Source organism: Canis aureus, chromosome X (assembly GCF_053574225.1).
Source record: "Canis aureus isolate CA01 chromosome X, VMU_Caureus_v.1.0, whole genome shotgun sequence".
Classification (NCBI taxonomy): Eukaryota; Metazoa; Chordata; class Mammalia; order Carnivora; family Canidae; genus Canis; species Canis aureus.
The window spans coordinates 23,258,233-23,265,692 of record NC_135649.1 but is presented as its reverse complement, the minus strand read 5'-3'; the positions used below and the strand labels follow the sequence as shown (position 1 = coordinate 23,265,692).

The window sequence follows — 7,460 nt, the reverse complement described above, 5'->3', positions numbered from 1 at the left end:
AAGAGTTACTTTACAATTAATACCATGGCACTAAAGTCATATTTCAATAATTACTTTATTCCATTCTTATGGATTGTAAGAACAAATATTGTCAAAATGTCTATCCTACCCAAAGCAATTTACACTTTCAGTGCAATCCCTATCAAAATACCATCAGCATTTTTCATAGAGTTTGAACAATCTTAAAATTTGTATGGAAACAGAAAAGACCCTGAATAGCCAAAGGAATGTCGAAAAAGAAAACCAAAGCTGGAGGCATCACAATTCCAGACTTCATGCTGTATTACAAAGCTGTGATCATCAAGACAGTATCGTTCTGGCACAAAATCAGACACATAGATAAATGGAACAGAACAGGGAGCCCAGAAATGAGCCCTCAACTCTATGGTCAACTTACTTTGAGAAAGCAGGAAAGAATATCGAATGGAAAATAGTCTCTTCAACAAATGGTGGTGGGAGAATTAGAGCCACATGCAGAAGAATGAAACTGAACTGCTTTCTTATACCACACAGAAAAACAATCACAAAGTGGATGAAAAACCTAAATGTAAGACAGGAATCCATCAAAATCCTAGAGGAGAACATAGGCAGCAATCTCTTTAACCTCAGCTGCAACAACTTCTTGCTAGACATGTCCCCAGAGGCAAGGGAAACAAAAGCAAAAATGAACTATTGGGACTTCATCAAAGTAAAATGCTTTTCCACAGCCAAGGAATCCGTCAACAAAACTAAAAAGCATCCTACAGAATGGGAGAAGATGTTTGCAAATGACTGATCGAATAAAGGGCTGGTATCCAAAATCTATACAGAACCTATCAAACTCAACACTCAAAAACCAAAAAATCCAGTCAAGAAATGGGCAGAAGACATAAACAGACATTTCTCCAAAGAAGACATACAAATGGCTAACAGATCCATGAAAAAAATGCTCAACATCACTCATCGTCAGGTAAATACAGATCAACACCACAAAGAAATACTACCTCACACCAGTCAGAATGGCTAAAATTAACAAGTCAGGAAACAACAGATGTTGGCAAGGATGCAGAGAAAGGGGAACTCTCTTATGCCATTAGTGGGGATGCAAACTGGGGTAGCCACTCTGAAAAACCATATGGAGGTTTCTTAAAAAGTTAAAAATAGAACTATCCCATAATCCAGCAATTTACTAGCAGGAATTTGTCCAAAAGATGGAAACATAGTTATTTGAAGGGGTACATGCACCCCAATGATTATAGCAGCAATGTCTACAATCGCCACAATATGGAAAGAGTCCATATGTCCATCAACAGATGAATAGATGAAGATGTGGTGTGTATATACAGACACACACAATGTAATATTACTTAGCCAACGAAAGAATGAAATCTTGCCATTTGCAATGATGTGGATGCAACTAGAGGGTATTATGCTAAGCAAAATAAGTCAGTCAGAGAAAGTTAAATGCCATATGATTTCACTAAGTTTCCTGTGGCACTTAACAAAACAGATGGACATAAGGGAAGGGAAGATCCTAGAGGAGAACACAGGCAACATCCTTTTTGAACTTGGTCACAGTAACTTCTTGCAAGATACATCCACGAAGGCAAAAGAAACAAAAGCAAAAATGAACTATTGGGACTTCATCAAGATAAGAAGCTTTTGCACAGCAAAGGATACAGTCAACAAAACTCAAAGACAACCTACAGAATGGGAGAAGATATTTGCAAATGACATATCAGATAAAGGGCTAGTTTCCAAGATCTACAAAGAACTTATTAAACTCAACAGCAAAGAAACAAACAATCCAATCATGAAATGGGTAAAAGACATGAACAGAAATCTCACAGAGGAAGACATAGACATGGCCAACAGGCACATGAGAAAATGCTCTGCATCACTTGCCATCAGGGAAATACAAATCAAAACCACAATGAGATACCACCTCACACCAGTGAGAATGGGGAAAATTAACAAGGCAGGAAACCACAAATGTTGGAGAGGATGTGGAGAAAAGGGAACCCTCTTACACTGTTGGTGGGAATGTGAACTGGTGCAGCCACTCTGGAAAACTGTGTGGAGGTTCTTTAAAGAGTTAAAAATAGACCTGCCCTATGACCCAGCAATTGCACTGTTGGGGATTTACCCCAAAGACACAGATGCAATGAAATGCCGGGACACCTGCACCCCGATGTTTCTAGCAGCAATGTCCACAATAGCCAAACTGTGGAAGGAGCCTCAGTGTCCATCGAAAGATGAATGGATAAAGAAGATGTGGTTTATGTATACAATGGAATATTACTCAGCCATTAGAAACAACAAATACCCACCATTTGCTTCAACGTGGATGGAACTGGAGGGTATTATGCTGAGTGAAGTAAGTCAATCGGAGAAGGACAAACATTGTATGTTCTCATTCATTTGGGGAATATAAATAATTGTGAAAGGGAATATAAGGGAAGGGAGAAGAAATGTGTGGGAAATATCAGAAAGGGAGATAGAACATAAAGACTCCTAACTCAGGGAAATGAACTAGGGGTGGTGGAAGGGGAGGAGGGTGGGGAGTGGGGGTGAATGGGTGACGGGCACTGAGGGGGGCACTTGACGGGATGAGCACTGGGTGTTATTCTGTATGTTGGTAAGTTGAACACCAATAAAAAATAAATTTATTTTAAAAAAGGAAAAATGAAATAAGATGAAAACAGAGAGGGAGACAAACCATATGAATCTTAACTGTAGGAAATAAATTAAGGGTTGTTAGAGGGGAGGTTAGTGGGGGAATGGGGGAATTGGGTGACGGGCATTAAAAAGGGCACTTGAGCGCATCCCGGTTGGCTCAGCAGTTTAGCAACACCTTCAGCCCAGGGTGTGATCCTGGAGACCCGGGATCGAGTCCCACCTTGGGCTCGCTGCATGGAGCCCGCTTCTCCCTCTGTCTGTGTCTCTGCCTCTCTCTCTCTGTGTGTCTCTCATGAGTAAATAAATAAAGTATTTTTTTAAAAAAAAGGCACTTGGTGTAATGAGCACCACTGAGTGTTATAAGCAACTGATGAATCAGGAAATTCTATCCCTGAAGCTAAAAATACAGTGTATGTTACCTAAATTGAATTTATTTTCCTAAATTGAATTAAAATTAAATTTAAAACTTTTTAAATTAAAATTTTAAAATTTTAAAAATAAAATCATGCTTCAACTTTGTGTTATCTACAAGAAACTCACTTTAAATATAATGATATTGACAGGCTTAACATAAAAGTAAAGAAAAATATATCTATAATGCAAACATCAATCAAAGGAGACTAGGAATAGCTATATTAATATCACAAAAAATAAGCTTTAAAGTAAAGAAAATTACCGGAGACTGAGATGGGTATTACATAATGATAATAGGAAAAATCCACCAGGAGTATATAGCAAACCTAAATATGCATGCACCAAACCAAAGGGCTGAAAGATCTATAAAGCAAAAACAGAACTGTTGTTAGAGTCATAAAAACAGCTGTTTGTCCTTTTAGAAAAATAGACAAATTCATAATTATACGAGGTGATTTCAACAGCTCACTCTTAACAATTTATAGACTAGACAGAAAACCTTCAAGGATATAGACTTGAACAACACAACCAACGAACAGGATCTAATGTACATATATAGAGCACCACACCCAATAACAATAGACTAGACATTATTTTCAAGTACCCATGGAACATATACCAACATATCATATTGTGGGCCATAAAACAAACCTCAACAAAATCAAAAGAACTTAAATCATACCAAATGTATTCTCCAACCACAATAATCAAACATGAAATCAATAACAGAAAACTAACTAAATCTTCAAATCTTGAAAACTAAACACACTCCTAAATAATCCATGAGTCAAAGAAGAAATGTCAGAGGATATAAAAAAAAATGCTTGAAAATAAATAAAAATGAGAACACAACACATTAAAATGTGTAAGAAATCTAAGGCAGTGCTAAGAAGGAAATTTATAGCACCAAACATATACATTAGAAAAGAGGAATAGTCTCAGATCACTAAGTAAGCTCCAATGAAACAAAGAGATGATTCTTTATTCTTTTAAGTTTTTATTTTTATTTAAATTCCAGTTAGTTAACACACAATGTAACATTAGTTTCAGGACTACAATATAGTGATTCAACCCTTCCATATAATACCCAGTGTTCATCACAAGTGCCTTCTTGAATCCCCATTACCTATTTAATCCATACCCTCACACACCTACCTTCTGGTAAATATCATTTTGTTCTATATAGCTAAGAGTCTATTTCTTAGATTGTCCTCCCTCTCTTTTTTCCCCTTTACTCGTTTGTTTTGTCTCTTAAATTCCACACATGAGGGAAATCATAAGGTATTTGTCTTTCTCTGATTGACTTATTTCACTTAGTATAATACTCTTTAGCTCCATCCACATCATTGCAAATGGCAAGATTTCATTCTTTTGTTGGCTGAGTAATATTCCATTGTGTGGGAATATATATATATATATACCACTTCTTTATCCATCAACTGTTGATGGATACTTGAGCTGTTTCCATAATTTGGCTATTGTAAATAATGTTGCTATAAACATAGAGGTGCATGTATCCCTTTGAATTAGTTTTTTTTTTTCTATTCTTTGAGTAAATGCCTAGAGTGCAATTGCTCAATCATAGGGTAGTTCTATTTTTTAACTTTTTGAGGAACTTCCATACTGTTTTCCACAGTGGTTTCACTAGTTTGCATTCCCACCAACAGTGCAAAAGGGTTTTCCTTTCTCCATGTCCTTGCTAATACCTGTTGTTTCTTGCATTGTTGATTTTAGCCCTTCTGATATGTGTGAGATGATATATCATTATAGTTTTAATTAGCATTTCCCTGATGAGCGATTTGAGCATCTTTTCATGTTTGTTTGTTGGCCATCTGGACATCTGGACATCATGAAAATGTCTATTCATGCCTTCTGCCTATTTTTTATTTGGATTATTTATTTTTTGAGTGTTGAGTTTTAGAAGTTCTTTATATATTTTGGATACAATGCCTTTATCAGATACATCATTTGCAAATATCTTCTCCCATTCCAAAGGTAGCCTTTTAGTTTTGTAAAAACTACAGAACCCTGGAAACTATAGCATGTCACTGTGGCCTAACAGTTGGGTTCCTTATGGGCCTGGGTGACATTATCTCATGGCAGCTGGTAGAGAGGTTAGGTCTGTAGGAACATCAGACTGGCTGGACCCTGACCATGGTCTCTCTGGGCTGCGGCTTTGTGGGCCCTGTAGTCAGAGGCTGGTACGGGGTTTTGAACCAGTTCATCCACAGCACCACCAAGGTAGATGCAGTAAAGAAGATGCTATTGGATCTGGGGGGCTTTGCCCCATGTTTTCTAGGCCGTTTCCTTCGACTGGTAAGAGCACTCAATGGACTCTCAGCCCAGGACAACTGGGCCAAGTTACAGCAAGACTATTGTGATGCCCTCATCACCAACTATTATCTGGCCTGCCATGAATTTAAGCCAACTTCTAGCTGGTTCCCCTTCATTACGTATTAGCTATTGTCCAGTGTGTTGCTCTTATCTGGAACTCCTACCTCTTCTGGAAGGTACACCAGCTCTAGGCCTGCCTCACTCCATTAACTCCACCTTGTAGTGATCCAGCTTGACCCTGGAGTGGTCAGACAATCTCCTCAAAGTGGTTACATCAGTTTTCATGGGGTTTGGGTGCCAGTCAGAACTTAATGGATTTAGCACCTGACTCCTTTTGAAATCATTAAAATCTTTATAATGGTCTTATACTCAAAACAAACAAGCAAAGAGATTATTCTTCAAAAAGACCTTTTTTTGTTTGTCAACAATAAAGCTGACAACCCTCTAGAAAGACTGACAAAAGAAAAAAAAAGAAAACATAAATTACCAATATAAGGAATGAAACAGGATATCACCACTAACTCTATAGACATCAAAATGATAATAAGAGAATGGTATGAAAAACTGTACACACACAAATTCAACAACTCAGGTGATATGGACTGATTCTTAAAAAAAATACAAACTACCACAACCTCACCCAATATAAAATAGATAATTTGACTAGCAACATAACAAAATTAAATTTAGTAGAATTATACCATATAAAGAATAAATGCCAATTTTGTACATATCTTTCAGATAATAGAAGAGGAAGAAACACTTCACAATTTTTCATAAAACTAGTATCACCCTGATACCAAAACTAAACACAGGGCAAAAAACTGTACAGACCAATATTCCTCATGAATACATATGTAAAAGTCTCTAACAAAATAACAGAAAAAAGAATTCAGTTATACATAAAATTATTAAATACCAAGATCAAGTATAATTTACATCAAGAATACAAGGCAGGTATAATATCAGAAAGATTGATCAATGCAATCTATCATATTAATAGGCTAAAGAAAAAAAATTGCATGATCACATTACTTGATGCAGAAAATACATTTGACAAAATTCAACACTATCATGATAACAATTCTCAGAAAAATAGGAATAGAGAGGATTATTTCAACTTGATAGAGTGTCTACATAAAGCCTACAGCTAACATGCTTCAATAGTGAAAGACTGAATTGTCTCCCACTAAGATCAAGAACAAGGCATGGATATCCATACTCACCACTCTCATTCAACATAGTGTTGGAAGGTCTAGCCAGTGCAATAACACAAAACATACAGATGGAAAAGAAAGAAGGAAACTGTCCCTACTTGAAAATGACATGATTGTCTGGCATAGAATACTCTAATAAAACTACCCAGAAAACCCTCCCAAATTGAGTTTTTGTGAGTTCAGCAAGGTTGGAGGATAGAAGATAATCATATGAGAATCAATTATATTTCTATATAATAGGAATGAACACATGAATACCAAATTGAAAAATACCATACCATTTAAAATTGCTTTTAAAATAAAATACCTAATGGCAAATCTAACAAAATATATACAGAATTTACATGTTGAAAACTACATAATGCTGATGAAAGAAGTCATATACAATCTAAATAAATGGAGATATTCAATGGAAATCAATGGAAAATTCAACATAAATTCTCCTCAAGTTGATATATAGATTTAATCCAATTCTTATAAAATTCCCAGCAAGATTTTTTCACAGATATACACAAGATTATCATAAAATGTATATGGAAAGGCAAGGGAGCTAGTATAGCTAAAACGATTTTACAGAAGAAGGGTAGCCCTGGTGGCTCAGTGGTTTAGCGCCGCATTCAGTCCAGGGTGTGATCCTGGAGACCCAGGATTGAGTCCCATGTCAGGCTCCCCGTGTGGAGTCTGCTTCTCCCTCTGTCTGTGTCTCTGCTTCTCTCTCTCTTTCTGTGTCTCTCATGAATAAATAAATAAAATCTTTTAAAAAAAAAGAAGAAAGTGGGAGGAATCAGCTTACCTAAACTCAAGATTTATTTTATGTATATATACATATATATATTT

General features: G+C 36.3%; 1 pseudogene; it reads left to right on the top strand.

The window, feature by feature from the left end:
- Positions 1 to 471: 471 nt before the first annotated feature.
- Positions 472 to 5,597, top strand: LOC144308818 (mitochondrial inner membrane protein Mpv17 pseudogene; annotated as a pseudogene).
- Positions 5,598 to 7,460: the final 1,863 nt, after the last annotated feature.